We start from the raw sequence: 19,507 nt of genomic DNA on the forward strand, positions 1-19,507 counted from the left end.
TAGCAAGCATTTTTTTTCCTGTTACTGAAATCAATTTCTTAGTTAATTAGGGTGCATCCCATTTCACAATCTTCCAATGTGCATCAAACAGCGCTGAAACTTACAGCATGGATAATAATATGTGTTCTCCTGGGCTTGGAAGGCAGGTACCAAAGACACACATTAGTTGAGACCATCCTTTTAAATGGAAGCTAATGATGTGTTCACCTCCACTCAGCTAGAACTTCCTGAATGAATTTGATCATGACCCAGCTAAGAAAAGAGCCCTAGACAGAGCTGAATTAAGCAGCCACCAGTTTTCATAAAAGTGAAAAATTTCTGTCAAGATGCATTTTTTTTTCCTTGTGGCCTTTTGAGTTGAGACATTTTTAAATAAACCATGAGGACAGATACAAAAGAATTTTTACACAGGTAAAGAGCAAGTAAAACCATGTCTCTATTTTTACTCCATAAGAAATATAGAAAAGAATGAACTTTTTCCTCAGGTGTTACTGCAGCCCCTGTCAGTCATTTGCAGTAAATAGCCTGTAGAAATTTGATTTGTTTTTAAAATATGATAAAGCATTTTTTTTTAAATTAAATATTTTAGACATAGTAAGGCCCAAAATACTGCTGAAGGAATCTAATGTTTTTTAGCTCACATCTCATTTGTAGATTAGAAGTTCCTCAGCTAAGACAAGTGAGAATTTTTCTCAAGCAAGTGAAAAAATAGAATACATGGATTTGACAGATCAACATCACTATGTTTCAAAAGTTATGCCTTACAATAAATTTATCTTTATGTTAATGGAAGGAAATAATTGTTTTCTAAATAAATTATTTCTCTGTAAATATATCTTTATGAGGAACATGCTGACATCAATAATTTAATCTTTCACATGCGAAAGTATTCCATAGTGTCTAGTTACACGTTAGACCATGAAATTAAGTTACCACTAGACACAGAAGAAAAAGCTGTCCACCCTGTGGTTATACAATAAATTGAACTATCACAGCAGTTTTTCAATAATACAGACTTTAACTCAATAACAACTGGAGAGTTTGAATTTCCCTTTATCTGTGAATGATTGTAATTAATGTCATACATGTGTAATATAATTGCCTCCTAATCAGATGCAAGGACTAAATGCAAAAATTCTAGTTCGAAAAAAAAAGTGCTGTAACAGCCTAAGAAATATGAATTCCCTATAAGCATTGTTTGAAACCCTCATATAAACCTCTGCACACATATCATTGTTTGGCTGAGGAAGAACAAATAGCTATACAAAGTGCATTATGCCTTAGTGACTTTTACCAACGTGGACTAACTATAATAAGATCTAAAAAATTCCTTTCCCTTTCTCTCCTTAAATTCTCTGCCACATTGTGTAGTATTTCTACAGGAGAAGATCTAGTTGAATCAAATATGGGAAAATGGAAGAAAAAAATAAATACTGCATTGTTTTAGCACATATTTGGAGACATTGGAAGGGAAAGAAGGAAAGTTAAAAAATAATACAGAAAAAGACAACACTTGATAAATTAATTATCTTCATCCAAAAAAAAAAAATTGAAACAAAGACTATCCACAGGAAAACTTACATAGAAAATATGGATGATGTCTAGGAATTAATCATTTTCTTCACTGTTGAATATCTCAAGAATTACTTTGCCCAGAAAGCCCCACAGAATGCCTATTGTCAATTCATCTCACAATGTCTCTTTGCAGATTTCTTCTGTGGCATCAGCATAATTCTGCAGGAAAAGCACTAGGATAATTTCCTTGTGAAACATACAAATGGGCATGTTTACTTGAACAATTAGTAACACTTCTAGGCACATCTGACGAAGGAGCCATGCTGAATGTCTTTTCAACTTAATAGAAAATTATTGGATGACCCTAAATAACAACACATGATTTTTTGTAACCCAACTTCTTAGGACTAAGTTCTTCCATAAAAACGGAGCAAGTAACATTATCTATTTTGATAAAGAACATAGTTATCTATGCACAAGGGCTCCATGGTGGTTAATAAGACTGCAGGACATATTTGTGCCCATGTCCCTATGCTGCTAGCCTTTTTCTTTGAAATACCAAGCAACCTATCTCTTACAGGAAAATGATAAGCATTCAGCTTTGTATTTTTTCAGTTTTTTTTTTTCCTTTGCATTGCTTGTTTGTTTGCTTTGCTATATTTTCTTCTTTTTCTTTTATTACTTCTATATTCAGGGCAGTCAAAATATGTAAGTATTCAAATTAAAAAGTAAAAAAAAAAATAAGAAAAGAATTGCCAGAACACTATCCAGAAATGAATGAAACTGGCACTTGATTCAGTAGCATCATTACCTAGGAAAATTAGTTTACTTTATTTGAAAATTTAAGATAAATATTAGAACAAGCACATACACCTGTGACTTTGTAACTGTAGGTAAATAAAGAAAACTTCAGAATGAGAGCTGCCTCAGGTCCTGCTCAAAGGACCTAGGAGAACTGAGTTACAGAAGGAAAAAAAATAAAATAGGTAAATAGAACAGGATTATTAACAAGGAGAATAATGAATGACTAGTCTCAGTCCTTCATTTCACAGATGCAATTGCTTTATTTGCTGCACTATTTGGGATAGATATGGGAGAGATTTATACAGCTCCAACCAAAGTTTATGAGTACTTTTTCTGAAGATTGCATGGTTGGCTGATGAATGCAACATTTGTTTATATACTGACAAAAATTGAGAGAGGCTGCATTTCTATGGTAGTAGGAAAATCTAGGTAAAGCTCTGTAACTCAGATCAAGAAACGGCCACATCATTTAAAGTACAGTGAGAGAAAATGGATGTACGTATACTAAGGCAATCAGTTAATATTTCTGAGGATTCTTGGCGTCCAACAAAGACATGGAAGGGGGGAGGACGGGCCACCTGCCTGCCAGGTTGGCACAGGCAGTACAGAGATAGGCTCTGCTAATAGGAACCCGAGGTTATGCTCTTCACATCCACCGTAGGTATCTGAAACACATAACTGGTAGGAAGCTGTTGTTTTGCCCATCCCTATGTGACCCTGAAACATGTATAGAATCCAGCATTAATTCATTAATTTAATCAGATACCACACCATAATTTATTGTGTTGAATTTTGTCATGGTTAAAATCCGCTGAATTTTTGTTTCTTTTTTTTCCCCCCTAAAGGAGCACACACCTTAAAAACAGTTTCTTTCAAAAATAGATTTTCAGAATCTGCAGAGTTCAAAAGTTTGCTTCCAAATGAGAAAATAAACCGATAAGATGCCTAGTTACTGTTAATGAATTCTATCAGAATTAAAAAAGAAAAATTGCAAAAGCCTTGGCTCACTCAAGCATATTGGATCTAATGTCAGCTTTCTCTTTTCTGAAATAATAGTCTGATGCTTGGATCCACAAGGCTCTCTAATACAGACTTCTTAATATCCTGCTTTGTTGGAACCATACTTTATCAGCCTCATTATTGACTTGTAGATCCATTTTAACTGAAAATCAATCTGAATATAAATCTTTGTCTTCAACAAGCTAAAAAGGCTGAGATTTCTATCCTATTTTTTCAGTGCTTCCATATAGCTCAATAAAGAGCTGTAAAAAAAAATCTCAAAATTTAGCAGTCATGTCAGTAAAAGGAGTAGCTGAGAATGAAATGATTTAACAAAACTGAAGTTAAAACAGAATTAGAAAACCGTGTTAAATGTCTATAAAGAAAAAATACTTTTATGTTCTGGTTTGTGATATTTATATTCTGTGATGTAATATTACTTTGTAGTCATCTGTACTGTATATTATCACGTATACATCATTTTGCAACAGAAAAAAAAGAATTGTGCTCTCTTATTGAATCTTCAAGCTGAACTTGAAAGCATGAGATGGTGAAGGACCCTTTTTTATTCATCTTAGCAGGAAGTTGATTTATAATCTTGACTTTGTCAGTTTTATGAAAGAAGGAATTACAGTTAATATTGAAATCAGTAATAAATAAGAATTAGGTTTACAGTAGTGGAATTTCTGTTTTCTTCACAGCTTTGCTACACAGTCACTTAAGCTTTTTTATGTCACATTTTCTGCAGCTGGAAAACTTAAACACTTGCATCAGTGATATTTGCCAGGGTTCCCTGTTGCTTTTTCTCATAGAAATAAGCGGAGACAAAGGGTTAATTTTCAAGCTGGCCAAAGACTTCTCAGTGCATTCCCTGCTACTAAATCACAAAGTGTCTGTTCTAGGTGACACAAGAAAAGCACCTGAGGAAAGAAACTTGTTCATCAAGTTCCCTTGAATGAATTCTACCCAAAGAAGAGAGAAAAATTGGCATGGAGTCCTAGACAGTTTGCATGGAGTCCTTGCAATGAGCCTGTTTTAGAAGAAAGTTTGGACTAGATTTCTGGAGTTTCCTTCCAATCCCTACTGTTCTGACATTCTCTGATTCTGTGAAAATGAAATAGAATCATAGAATATCCTGAGTTGGATACCACCTCCACACAGAACCACACAAAATGCAAACCTTACGTCTGAGAGCATTGTTCAAATGGTCCTTGAACTCTGGCACTTGAGGCCTTGCTCATTGCCTGGGCAGCCTGTTCTGGAGTCTACCACCCTCTGGTGAAGAGCCTTTTCCTAACACCCAATCCAACCCTCCCGACACAGCTCCATGCTGTTCCCTTAGGTCTTCTGCTGCCACCAGAGAGCAGAGGTCAGTTCTGCCCTTTTGTTCCTTGCAGGCCACCACAAGATCACCTTTAGCCTTCCCTGTGCTGAACAATCCAAGGGACCTCAGCCATTCCTCATACATCTTGCCCCCCTAGACCCTTCACTATTGTTGTAGTCCTTCTTTGGACACACCTGAATAGTTTTTATGTTCTTCTTTTGTGTTGCCAAGAACTGCACACAGTACTGAAGGTGAGACCATATCAGTACAGAGTAGAATGGAACAATCACAGATTAGACATCTGTACACAAGTGAACCACAGCTGAGCAAATGTGATCTTAACATGTCATGAGAAACTAAGGGGGCTGAGCAATAAAATACTGTTAATACTCACTGTTGTGGGTTAAACTGTCAGGAAGTGAAGCAATACACATCTGTTCACTCACTTCTCCACAGTTGAATTCGGGAGAAAATTGGTGTATATTATCAGTATTACTTTTCTTCTAAATCCAAAACACACCATGTTACCTACAGTGAAGAAAATGAATTATCCCACCTGAGAGCAGGACACTTAGACATACATGGCTTAAGGTATTATGCCTTTAATTATTCTGCATGGATAAGACACATCTAAATATAATCTGAATTTCATCAGACTTGGATTTTGGACATAGATCTTGGAAATGTTTAATACTTATTTCTATTAAATAATGTACTTGAGGTCTCAGTGTAAGATGTGTACAGACTAATATAGGTGACTGGTTACCAGGTTATGGTATTTTAAATGTGAATGTGCTCTAGTAACAAGGGTAAATCAGCATAGAATTAAGTTTTACATGAAGCAAGAGAAAAAACTTCTGGTAACACCTAAGAACTAAAAAAAAAAAAAAAAAAATCCTCTCCCCTTCCTTCATTTCCGGCCTTACATCCTCTTCCTACAATAGATGTGATATCTAAGAAGAGAGCCCAAATAGTAGAAAGAATATTGCTGGCAAATAGTTGGGATTGAAAAGCCAAGAAATGAATCAACTGAGAAGAAAACTCAAGATGAATTAGGAACCCCTAAAAGGAGTATAGAGATCTGAATGCTGAAGAATGAAGAAGCAAAAGCAAAGGTTAAAACAGTAAATCAGCTGCAACAATACCTCAGCTCAAGTTTCTCTCTGTAGTCTGCTGCAAGAGACAAAGGGAAGGCAGGATAGGAAGGAAAAAATAGACAAAATGGATATGATCGCAGCTGAGCTAGAAAAAGAAATCAAAGGCTATATATGTACTAAAGAGAAAAATAAACATGAGATACCATATGTTCAAGATGTCCACCTCTTTTGTAACACCTGTGACTCCTAATCTGCTACTAAGCAATTATATTACATTAATCCAAATAAAACAGACATTGTGCATTGTCCTGAAGAGGTAGCCAGGTCTATTGCTGCTATAGCTCCATCTTCATTGGTTGCTTCAACAACTAAGTGAACATAACGTATTTGGAGCACAGTCAAAAGAAAAGAAAATAAGAAAAAATTGACAAATCAAAGCAGACTTCTCATTTGGCTCCTCCACATCAACTTCACACATCCCTCCATTGCAGGAAGGTGACTAGAGCCATCAAGTGTCCAGGTTGCAATATCCTTCACAGTATTAGACTGTCTGGTCTTTTCTTTATGGCTGTGTTCAGCCAAAAAATCATAGTTTGGGCATCGAACTGGTGCACCCAACAGCATCAGGCTGCTGATTAAAACAAAGTACAGAGTTTGTTGCTTACCAGATGAGACATTTGGTTTACTCTTACCACAAAGCAATTGACATGAGCACGCATGTGTTGTAGAATACTCGTTCACACACGCCCCCATCATCCACTGCCTAGCAGGCATTTGGCTATCATCAGGTACAAAAAAAACAGACTTTTCCCATAGATTTGCCTCCCCTACTTAATACTGCTGTGCATAAAAGCAAGATGAGATACAGCAGAGCTCTTGACACTATTAGTGCAGAAAAGTACAGAAATGAAACCAAATTAGCTGGGATATGTTGAAGAACAGATCATATTTGTTTGGATTAGAAATTTTAGTTGTTCCAGCCCATACCTATTGATTGAAGTTAGCTGTTTGGGAAAAAGTCAGTTTTTCCATCGTATTGTTAGTAACAAATCTGTCAGATTCACATAACTAAAATGAACCTTGCAACTTTTTAGAGTCCTGCTTTTTTTTGTTTGTTTATTTCCAAGTTATTTCAGTACCTCATCTTGAAAGAAAAAAAAAGCAGTTTCTCCATCTACATCCCAGGCAAGACCATCCTATTCTGTTTTAGCCATTCCATGCAGATACTTCACAGACATCAAGGCTGTTATTCCCAATGATAGGGCATTGGTTTGTGTTGCATTTTTCAATTATATGTATTGTAAAGCTTAATTAAATAGCTACTTATGGCCCAAAGTCCTATTTTGGGCTCAGTTGTGTAACTCAGTATAAAACCCCTTTGTCTTTATGAGCTTTCAAAGAAAAAAAAAAAAAAAGACCATAGACCAAATGCCATCTCTCACAAATCTAATGAGTGATACAGCAACAAGAGGGCAAGCTTTGTCACCAAACTCATCTTGACAAGGAATTTATGTTTTTGTTGTTGCTTTTTATTTCTCTCTGAGAAAACGTCTTAAGTGGAAAATACTTCTGGTTTTGCTACCAATTTGGTGATAAGTGCAGATCAAGCAGGCAAGGAAAGTGAAACACTCCATTTCATTCAATTTTTTCTACTTTTTCAACAAGGATATAAGGTACATTAGCAAAGTAATGGAGAGAGCATACTGTTCACACCTGTTCTTGCGTGCTCTCTGATTACCTCCCCAACACTCTACTATACATTTTTTCTAAGCAGCAAGACTACTGACAATGAAGAGCTAGATGGGGACTCATTAATGAGTAACAGATCTAGATTTATGATCCTTCATGGGGAAACTTCAATTTCCTCCCAACTCCCTCACACAGCATATTGACGTTAGATGCAAGAGAGAGGAAACAATGTTTTTGTTTACATCTCTTATCATATCCTCTTAAACCATGTGAAGATGAATCTGATATTAATTTTTCGCTGAACAAAGAATAGCTGTAACAAATTCAGTTTCCTTTGTAGACAGGTCAAGAAAAGAAGCAATTACTAAAGCCTTATTTTTCATTCAGTTATAGAACTTGTACACCACAAATCCATTCTCATAAAAAGTGGTGCATGGTGAGACTTCATTGTGGCCTTCCAATAACAACTTCCAATAATTAGAGGGAGTTTATAAACATAAGAACATGAAGAAAAATCAATTTTTTTTATATGGGTTGATAGTGACAGGACAAGGCAGAATGTTTTTAAACTAAAAGAGGGGAGATTTAGATTAGATGTCAGAGGGAAACTGTTGACAGAGAGAGTGGTGAGATGCTAGAACAGGTTGCCCAGAGAGGTTGGGAATGCCACATCCCTGGAGATTTTTAAGGCCAAGCTGGATGGGCACCTGGGCAACCTGATCTAGTACCTGATATAGTGGCTGGTAACCCTGGCTGTGGCAGGGAGTTGGAACTTGATGATCCTTGAGGTCCCTTCCCATCCAAGCTATTCTATGATACTATGATTCTGTGGTGAAATCCATGGAGGTCAATATTAATGGCAACCAGAAAAGCTTTATATTCCTACAGATATTTTAGAATTCCCTGAAATTGTTCAGTTAAAATCCTTCTATATAAAGCACTTTCACATATAAGAGCAGCAAAATGACCAGAACATACAACTTTTTTAGTGTTTTGAATTCATTACTGTACTTTAAAATAATATTTTAACTTAAAAATATAGTAGTCCGGAATCTTAAGCATTTAAGAAGATTGTTGAATTCTTTTCATGTAAGTTATTTTTCCTTGTAGACCTCCACATACAGTAAAGCTCTGAAGTTGTGATTACTGAGATCCATTTGATGAGAAGAATGACTATTGAATGCTATTCAAAAAAAAAAAAGAACAATTGTTCTGGCTCTGAACAAGAGCTCTTCAGTTCTCTTCTCTTAGACTCAAGATGAACAATGTGACATCCTTTTAACTGTTCTGGTTGCACACTTAGACAGTGATATTTGACTAGAAAAAAAGTATATTGGAAGAAGGCTCCTGGGATGCCCAACTGAAGTACAAATTTAATGAAGTATGATACAATATAATTGCTGTAATAGAGAAACATGACCGTAGTGCAACAACAACAAAAAAAGTCATCAATCATGTCTGAAGCATGTGAGAAGAGTAAATTTTGCAACAGTCATTACCATTACTCTTTACTATACCACTGAAATACATATAAATGGTTTTCCTGCTACCATTTTAAATTAAGCATGTGAAACTAATTGGTTTCTTTAGTTTGTTGACTGGTTGCTTGGCTAGCAAAATTTCAGCACTAACAGAGTTAAAAACAAACAGAAAATTCCACTTTTTGACAAATCACAAGTATTAATTGCCATTTTGACATTATTTTTTATTAAAAGCCTCTGCATTAAAATTGAAAGAAAATTCAGAATAAGAGATTGTTTTAGATGAGACAAATGTTATATTTTGGAATGTCATAACAAAATATTAAAATACCAGAATGAATAATCTGGTAAAAGCAAAATAAATTAACTAATTTTCCATGTCATTGAATCTAATTTCTCATCAGAAAAGAGTTTAGCTGAAATAATTTGCCTATAAGATTTCCAAGTGAGAAACAATTTCTTAGGCATATTAAAAAGGTTTACCTCTTCCATTCATCTCCGTATGTCCACTTTCCCTTTTCACGATCTGAAAATAACAGGTTCATAAAACCAATATGTTGAACCAAATATGAAATCTCTTTTTTTGTATAAAAATCCTTTCAATAATTTCTACATAAAAATGCTAAGTAGCAAGGTTTACCAATAAATACAATCTGTGAAAGCAGAAATCTGGTATAGATATTTAAGATTATTTTTCCTTTTAAAAATGAGGTAAGAAATACAGGTGAGAAAACACATTAGACTAATCTTTATTCTCCTCAATACTCTGGAGATGTTAACTGTATCTAAATGACAAGTCCTAATGAATTATGCAGCACTAATTTTGTTATAATTTATTATTTCTGTGCATCTGTTTCATCTTTTAAGATATGTCAGTTGTTGGATAATCCCTCTGGTTTTGTGACCAGTCTAAGTCTGTTTGTGACTCCTCAGTTCCTGCTAAGTTGGATTCCACTGCATCCATCTCACAATTAGGCTTTTGAAAATTTGGACTGAAAACTGACAGTTTTTTTCCCTAAAGCACAGAGCACATGGTAGAAGCAAAGTGTATGTAAAAGAAAGCCTTAGCAGTTTCGCAGTACTGGGCAGCTCTGGTCAGCTGGCACAATGCCTAAAAGAAACAGGAGAGTTCAACACTCTAGTGAATGAATTGGCACCTCCTTTGGTATCCACAGTTCTCTTCAGTCTTCAATAAATGCCCACATCATCCCACCTTGTGTCTACAGCCCCTAACTGAACTTGCAGAAGATCCCAAAATGCCATTGCTGTGTGCACAGTGGGGGACTCCTTGGTTCTGCTGCACTTTTAAAGTGGCAAAAATTGTGTCATCTTCACACCACTTTTGACATTTAAAGTGGTAAAGACTTCCCAGTAGACAAAATCTTGTGCACCAACAAAACATTAAGTATTCAAGACTCATCAATTAAAAAAAAAAAGAGACCCATAAAAACATGCTGCTACTCATATGACAAAAGTCATGTCAATATTTAATTAGTTATGTGTTTTAGCTATTTTACTGCTAAACATCATTTTACTTGATATTTCTTGGTTTACAGTATGTGTGAGTCAGCTGTCATCAGGAACTCATGCTGATCTGCAAACAAAAGTCAACAATCTGCTAACAAAATAGAACTGATATGTAGATTGAAGGTAATTTCTTTTTTATTTAAGGCCAAAATGGCTAACCCTACACTTCAAGATGGAAGACATGTCAGTCAACAATATCTCTCACCACCATTTATTAGTTCAGGTCTTGATAATATTATCAGAGTGAAACTGGCAATGCATCCATGGTTACACACACAGTATTCATAATAAATTACAATGATTTATCATTTAGATTGAATAGTTTATAATATAATAAATTATTTATATAATATTTAATAATATTGTTGATTGACAAGTGCCAAATATTTTCCTGCAGAACTATTTTTCTTTACTTACATATTCTTCTCTCCAAAGAGAGTAATCTTTATATCCTATTGATTTTTGTCTCCTCCCTCATAATCAGGGAAACTTTTTTTAAGCATTATTGAAGGAATCTTACAACCTTGAATTTACTTATTCAACCTGATTTTCCTATAACCCTCCCATCTTAAACTGAATAAGACTCTTCCTAATGAACCTGACAGAACACAACAAAATCACATCTATCCTGTGGCTGTTTTTCCTTAGGCACCTGCATTTTTCTTGTCACAGTTACAGAATTTTCTCAACCTATCTTCACATTTAAAATTTTCATTTGAACCTGGGAGTATTCCTTTGCGACTTCTGAATGCCCATCCTCCTGCTTTCTCACAGACAGATGTGAACTACATTCCCAGATATTTCTCCACTCTTTTAGAAGAGTAAGATCAATAAGTCCTCATTTTCTACTCCATCTGGAACTGCACATCTTTATGCTCTCTCCTGTGCTGCCTTTCATATGTTGACTTCTGTCCTCCATGGCTGGAGTAAAAGGGTTATTTAAGGAAATGCAATTGCTAAAAGCTACTTAGGGGAACACATGTTGAGCACAGATGTGTACCTGTTTATGGATCTGCATGGAAATGCTGAGTGAAAGGACGTGCTTCAGGAAACCTGGTAAGGAATAGAAAGACAGAGGAGAGATGGTGCAGAGCCATTCAGGCTCTGGGAAAACATGAAGAATCTTCTGAATAATAGGCTTTGTGCCACTCTACAAGTCCCAGCCATCTCATACTTCTTTTCACCTCTTGGGAGAAATGATCAATCTATTCCATGCTGGAACACTATCCAAAGTGCCTTCTCTCTTCCAGCCCATGGTGGACCACAGAAACATCAACCTCTATGAGACATGCCTTCAGTTGCAGAAATGACTCCCATTTTCCTGCACTGCAAAACAGGCAGAAAGCTGTCCCCTTGCAAAGTCAAAGATAGTTATTACCATTGAATTTGTCCTTTTTGGGTCACAAAGAGACTCATCATCACAAAGTGCATACGGGAACAAGGACGGTGCTTCAGTGAAAAGCTTTAGGCAGTGCTTTTGGGATGGAGTTTCTGAAATGTATCCTTCTCACATACACCAAAACTGCTCTGAGAACCAAACCGCACATGAAAAATAAAACCAGAGGATTCACTTCACAGATTAACGCTGCTCTGAGCCAAAGTGGCACAGCATGCATGGTCGAAAAAGACAGAGCTCAAGAGAGGCAGCTCAGACATGAGATGCTCTTGTTCACAAGAAGCTTAAGGCAGCTATGTTCTTAACACCACAGATACTTAAAGGGCAGAGGGAAAGACTGCAGGATGATTTTCCCACTGAAGCTTCATCAGGTTCCTGTCTTATACCTTTTCCCTCCTTGAATGTCACGCTTTTTGTTTAGATATTTGTGAAGGACGTATGTATTACTGCTCTTTTATGTACTCAAGAATCACCCAAGTTCTTACTAATAAGCTCACTAAGTCTGTTTTGACATGAAGATGTGAAGACTCTTCTTTCAACCTTGGTGAAGGTGCATCAAGGATTTTGTGTAGAGCCAAAAAGCTGGAGAGGCATTTTTTCCAGCTTGATATCAGATATCAACTATAAGCTTTATATAAGAATTCTCATAACAGCTGTCAAGAGCAGGCAGAAAATCCTTGTGGCAGGAAATTCAGGTACTGCTGGTGCATTTGTTTATGGGTATGTGTGACTGAAAGGGTGTGGAAGTGTTTCTATTTGTTCTGTGCACTGAATACAGCTGCTTTGTTCTTTTTCCTTTAATGTCTAAACTCCACCTATAACATATCTAATCTACAATTGTGAAACAACTTTAGAAAAAGCATTTTATATCTTGAAGATGAATTTCAAGACCAGGAGTACGACTTGTTTATATTAAGGAAAACTTACCCAATGGTTAGTTCCTTGTTAGGTAATACCTTACTTCACCACTCTGCTTGTGAATCTCTGAACTTCCTAATGCAACAGTGCAATTATGGCGCCAGGTATGAGTACTTCTTTTGCAGTGAAGAGCTGTCATTATAGTAATTGTATGCTCAGTTTTGACATTCTCATATTTGTAGTAAATAGCTTATATTAATAGTGTCTACATGGCATTTGGCAAAAAGCATTTCAAGTCTAAGCTGCAATTATACTGCATTTTCTAGAGGGGTCAGAAACATGTTTTATAAGAATGCTTCCAAATTGCTAAAAATTCTGTTGTAAACAAATATTTTCCACTGGGTTCAAGAGTTTCTTTGAGAAATAATGAGATGGAAGTTTCACTCAACTTTTTGAAATTGAATTGATAAGGCGATTAACATTTTTAGCTGCCAGATTTCCTGGCACCTCACTGTGCAGCGCCTATAGTGTCAGCCTTAGGAGGAAGAATGTGAATTATCCAGGCAGAGAAGGAAACCTGTTACAAAAGGACGGACTTAATTAACAGGGGAGATGTGACTGATTTTTGTGAGAAAATACATTTTAATCAACATATTTTTGCTGAAGACTGTCTCATCATATTCTAGAAGATTGTTTTCCTGAAAAAATATGATTAGCCAATTAGGGAAAAAAAAAAAGGTTTCCATTTTTCCCTACTAAAGTGAATAGCTTTGTAATTATGAAACTCCTTCCAAATATACCTCAAGCATGAGTTTTTAAAAAACTTGAAGTAGGTGGAGAAATGTTACTGGAAAAGGCAAACCTTGAACTGGTCTTTACTGCTTCTCCCTTGTGCCTGATACTATCTATTTAAATTTAACTTGAAGGCAGTTTAATTGTTTCTCTCTGAACCTGGATGTTGTATTGGATTAAAATTCCATGTCAAATTAATTTAGTAGAATCAAAATTATAGAAGTGTAAAATGCAACAGAGTGATATTGGTTGTAACTATGGAGAGGCTACCTATTATTGTTCAAATAGGTGAATAATTATACAAACTGTTTCCTATGCACAGACAAAGATCAAATATGAGGTAGCAAGGAAGGAGCAAACACTGAAAATTTGAAAGTGTTAACTCATTCTGAAAACAAATAGTGGTGCTGTAGAGCCTTCACTATTAATGGCTCTGCCATGTGCACTTTATTAAAAGAAAAGATTGTCTTTGTTAGATAAGGTGTTATGGAAGTGTAGACATATGTCTTTGTTAATAGGCTTTTTGTACAAGTCTGAAAGCGAAATAAATGCACTCAGAGTGGAGTGCTGAGATGTATGTGATACATAGTTGGGTGAAAGATCTTGTTGTGGCTGGAGAGCAAAGCAGCTGTGGGGAGAAGGGAGCTCGGGACATTCTCTGATGGCAGAGGGCATTGGGATAGAACTCCCATGTGTTTTCAGCAGAGAAAGATGACACTATAGGTCTGCAAAGAAAAATGTGGCAGCTTCAGGGTGCAGCTTGGGTGTGCTAGATCTCAGAGGTGTTCTACAATGTAGAAGATGCTAGAGGCCAAGAGTCATCCCTCCACATTGTTCCTTTCCTGGCTTCTGACAGCATTCACAGCCACCACAATAGCAGCAGCCACCCTTGGGAGCAAGATGATCATATCCTTGTCCTCCATTCCCTCTCTTCCTGCTATAGCAAATGCATCTTTGTGTCTCCTGACCTAACAATACCAAAACCAGTTAGTGTCACATTCTACTACTGTAAGAAGAGAAAAGTTTGGGATGACAGAAGCCAGAACAGCAGGGGATGCTGCCTGCACAGCAGAAGCTGTTTCTGCCCCTTCATTCTTGCTTGTCCTTCAGACTCAAGAAGAAAAGTCTAGTGGAGCAACTCTCTCCTAATCCCCAGGCCCAGACAAAGCCGACAGCTTCCTACCCTGGCTGCTGGCAGATGAGCCCTGAGCAGGGCAGCAAGTCAGTGAGGCCTGCATTGAAGTGCAGCCTCTCTGGCTTTGATTTGATAGATATTTCTGTCTAAGCAATGGCTTCGGTACAGTTTACCCTTCCCTGCATCACAGACGTGGGTTTCCATGAAATATCCATACCATCATACCACTCAGGGAATTAATGCAATCTCCTCAGATAATTGTCAACAGCAGCAGGTGCTGCTGAAAACATTTCAGGCTTTTTACATTTCTTTTCTCCCTCTAAATCTCTCGTTGTGCCTTGCCCACTGATATGATTTAGCTGAAGCAAATGAACAGCAGCACTGAATTTTTAAGGACATAGCTTCTTGACACTAACAACTTGAGAGGATGAGTTCTCTGGAAGATCTCTTGCTCAAATTATTTACATCTCAACTGACTCCTTTGAGCAGTGCTCCCTGAAGTACTTATGCACTTTGTTCACACCTTTTTGTGGGGCATTGGAATTGGCCACAGATGCTCTCTGGAAGCTATCTATGGTGTCTGCATGAGCTTAGAGTAATTTATCCAGAGAAATTATCTAAGCTGGGAAAAAAAAAAACTGAGTTACTATGGCAAAGTCTGCTTCTCACAGATGAGGGTGCTATTTTTCAAACCAGCAAAGACTGCAGAAATGTATATTTCAATTGGATTTTTTCCTTGAAGTCAAATAGACATACAAGTTCTGCTGATGTTGATAAACATTTTATCTAATTATCAGCCACATTTTATTTCATATCTCCTACTCTATTTAGGTAAATGCTAAGTTCCTGCTTTCTAGAAAAGGATGTGGCCCTGAATTAAGTATAGAACACTGTGGATAACTGGCTTTTTCCTAGGATAAACTGGGTGGATTCCTAGGAAGCTACCAATAAAAAATTAAAAAAAAATACATTTTTCTGCATATAGTCTTAATGACACTGTGCATGAGGAGATATTAACCACTCTGCTACTACTTTGCTAACATAAATTGCTTTGCTGCTGCTTTGTTTCTATCTGAAGCTATGCATTTGAAAAATGACTATTAGTGACCAGTCTGAAATTACAGCGTTACTGACTGTCTGCTGCACAAAGGCAGCTCTTGAAAGGCATGAAATTATGATAAACATAGATCTAATTGATCAGGATTTGTTCTGTATATTGTTCACATTTTGTCATTAAAATGAAACACATACTTCTATAGGTATGTCACGTGGCTATACTACCACTGTTTCAGTCACAACAACAGAGACCGAAGAGCAAAAAGACATTTTAAATACTTTAAAAATTACTGTCCAAAATGTTTATAATTTATTATTACAACTTTACTAAGAAATGAACTTCAAAGTACAAGGACATGAACTGGAATTTCTTTTAACTGCCATGACTGCCTAATCTTCTGCTATTCTCTATTAATCTTGTTCACTATTTTTTATTTTTCTTCCTTTTTTTTTTTTGGAATTCCAATCAAAAAAAACCTCCTCCAGTAAAAGTTTTGAATTATTAAAAAGAAATCCTAAGATGTTTTACTGTACACTTCTGGCCTTACATATAATACAGGTCTCCCGAAATAGTCCTCAATGCTACTTTAAATGTCAAATTAACCGTAATAAAATGACTTGGGTTGGAAGCGACCTCAAGGATCATGAATCTCCAACTCCCCTGCCATAGGCAGTATCAACAACCTCCCCATTTAATAGTAGACCAGGCTGCCCAAGGCCTCATCTAAACTGGCCTTGAACACCTCCAAGGATGGGTTATCAACCTCTCTGGGCAGCCTGTTCCAGTACCTCACCACTCTCATAGTAAAGAACTCCCCCCAGTATCCAAACTGAATCTTCCCTCCTTCAACTTAAAACTATTTTTCCTTGTCCTGCTATTATCTACCCCTTTCAAATAGTTAATAAAATCTCAGTACTACATGCAATGAAAATATTAATAGTAGTATTCCAGTTTAAAAAAATGTTAGTGGTTTCCTCATGAGCAGATCAAAAAAAAGAATTGAAAAAAAGCCATACTGAGTTTGCAGTAATTGATTGAAGATTTTTATACTTATTTTCTTTTAAGAGTGAAATTTAAGCTACTGTAAGGATTAGCTAAAGAATATATATGTCATTCTGGTCCTGTAAATGAACTCTTTACTCTTATTTAGTGGAAGCCTACCTAATTGGTAGGTGCTCCTCCATTCTAAATAATGCAAATAACTGTGGTGTGCAGGAAAATACAGACTGAGGCATCTGTCATACTTCAAAATGCAAAGAAACATGCAGAAGTGGATTTATGTCACAACATCCTGTGTAATACAAGAGTGAAAGGATCTTACTTGCTATTAAGTGAAGAGAAATGCTGAAACACTACACATATACCCAGCATGAAGTAATTCACATTTTAAACTGCTTGACCAATATCCAATGTGAAGGGCAACTTCCTCAATTTCCTATATGAAGGAACCCCATGCTCAAACACAGTGCCTCAGCTCTGCAAAATAGGGACCAAAGCGGATCTCTCTCCAATCAGACTGGTGAGGAGGGAGATGGGCTCTCTTTGGTCTTAGCAAGGTGACCAGCACCCACATACTCAAAGAAAGAGGTTCACATAGTGGTTTCCACCGTCTCACAAATAGTTTGTTTCATTTCCTGGGGATGTCTGATAGCAAGACCTAGGATAGCATAGCTCTAACTTTAAGTATTAGGTATAGTAGCGCATCACCTGGTGTATAATTTAACAAACACCTAAGAATTTATCTTTATCGAATGATTCTTATTCGTATAGCTACTTACTGTTCTCAAAGACATTTTGTTCCAGTGCAGTTTTTTTTAAAAAAGTTTCAATTCCTTTCATTTTATTTATTCATAACCTGCTATATCATGTTCTATATGAGAAAGATATCAGCAATTATCCTTCCAAGCCCTACATGCACTATTGAGAAGATACGCACTGCACTCAGCCTACAACATTTTCTTCAAAGCTAAATGATGTCACAAAGCTTTCCATGAAATAAGACTTAGAATCTACAGTGCTATGAACTCTATGAACTCCACACTTGGCCTCCCATAGCCCTGCAATAATTCTGAAAAAGCTTTAGAGACTTCATGTCAGACCTCAGGGTATGGAACACAAAGCCTCCAGGTGCCTTCTCTGAAAACAAGGTGAACTTTAACATCACTTCAGATATCTTATAAACAAAACCCAAGAAATTATGATATTGGGTCACAGAGCACCAGAAGATATCCAGGAGCAAAGGTGACATGCAGTCTACTCCAGAAGGAGTTAGCCTTAGACCATATGTATCTCAAGACAAAATGACACTAGCCTCTACTTCTCTTATTTAGAGAAATAAGAGAGCAAATATTCCCACCTATGAAATTATCTCTGAAAAGTGAGAAGCTAAGATTTATGTACTAGATTATAGACATTATCAATTACAATACATCTGTAAAAGCAAACTGCTTTTAGGAAGGAAATAATTTCATTCCTTAATATTTATTTTACAAAAATGAAGAAGAGGTAATTTAAAAGTTAAGTAACTCCAGCATTCTCTGCCATTCTCTGCTTTCCTGTGCTGATCTAAATTAATGTTGTATTTCATTACATAGTGTTCCTCAAGACAAAAGACAGCTATGTTTCCTTTTTTATTATGTTGACCCACAACATCAGAGGCAGATGTTGGTGGCACAGCAGTAGAGGCTGATCCTTCTTGCCAACATTCTATTACATGTTGTTTTGCACACGACAGAAGGCAGCAGAGAGGCAGCTTGACAAAATGATGTTTGACATGAAAGCGCATACAAAGCAAAGACATGGAAATGAATTCCTGCAGGAGTAAAAATTGCACACATTGACTTTCATCAACACTTGCTGGAAGTTTGTGGAGATCAGTGGATGTGAATACAGTGAGGTGGTGGGTGGTGTATTTTAGCAGAGCTGACAGCTATAGTGGGTCATCTCTGCTGATACAGGTTGTTAGAAGCCCAGCATAAAAGTTCTTGTTCATTGCTGGGGGAAATGCATAGCTCACAGTGGTGAATATGGCGAAAGAGACTGTTTTGTAAGTAAGAATTTACTCTATCAAATAATATTAATGTGCTCTTTGTATCTACTGTCACTTCCATGGAAATAAATAGGATACATTACTTTTAGAGTGACCTACACACATTTTTTTTTTATCACCTCAGATACCAATCTGCTAAGAATTAACTGCACAGTTCTGAAACATTTATTAAAAAAACAGCTGTAAAAACCAAGTATTCATACTGAAGCACATTTGGGTTATATAAGACTATAATCCATATAATGACAGAAAGAGGAGCAATGACAGCATAGCAGCAAAGTCCTAGGTAACAGAAAGTGAGAATATGCTCAAATGCAGCAGCTGTGGGTGCAGAAATAAAGTAAAGAAACTACCTACCTTAGAAGGCATCAGGGATCTCCAGCAAAACACCATTACTGCCCCCTGACAACCCTTAAATGAGGTCTGGGAAGAGATGGATCCTGGCTCCACTCCTTCTGGTCACTCCAGTTCATTGCACACACCTGAGCTCCCCTGGGTTGGCCCTGCCTTCCTATCAGGTGCTCAATCACTGCTTCAGGCTGTGACTCAGCATTTCCACGACAGGTTAATAAACCTTAACCTTATGTCATAATGATATAATCACTTGAATTGAATATGTAAAATATTCTGGCATGTTTTTTAGTGTATTTTTAAAGACTACTTGTATAACAATTATAGGCTTCTTCATTATAGATAATTTTTCTTCCAAAGGTTAAAAAAGTATATATTGAGTACAGTTTCAAATACTCTTGCTAGTTCAATTATCATAGATGCTGGGGGGGAA

The 19,507-nt window shown here is 36.6% G+C and overlaps 1 long non-coding RNA gene across 1 annotated transcript; it reads right to left on the reverse strand.

Moving 5' to 3' along the window:
- Nucleotides 1-2,310: 2,310 nt before the first annotated feature.
- LOC109366405 lies at nt 2,311-19,168 on the reverse strand. Its single transcript, XR_002112715.1, has 4 exons — nt 19,081-19,168; nt 9,393-9,435; nt 5,037-5,170; nt 2,311-3,036 (listed from the first exon to the last, which is right to left on the reverse strand). It is a non-coding gene; the product is annotated as an uncharacterized LOC109366405 (long non-coding RNA).
- Nucleotides 19,169-19,507: the final 339 nt, after the last annotated feature.

The sequence above is a fragment of the Meleagris gallopavo genome, chromosome 2 (assembly GCF_000146605.3).
Source record: "Meleagris gallopavo isolate NT-WF06-2002-E0010 breed Aviagen turkey brand Nicholas breeding stock chromosome 2, Turkey_5.1, whole genome shotgun sequence".
Taxonomy (NCBI): domain Eukaryota; kingdom Metazoa; phylum Chordata; class Aves; order Galliformes; family Phasianidae; genus Meleagris; species Meleagris gallopavo.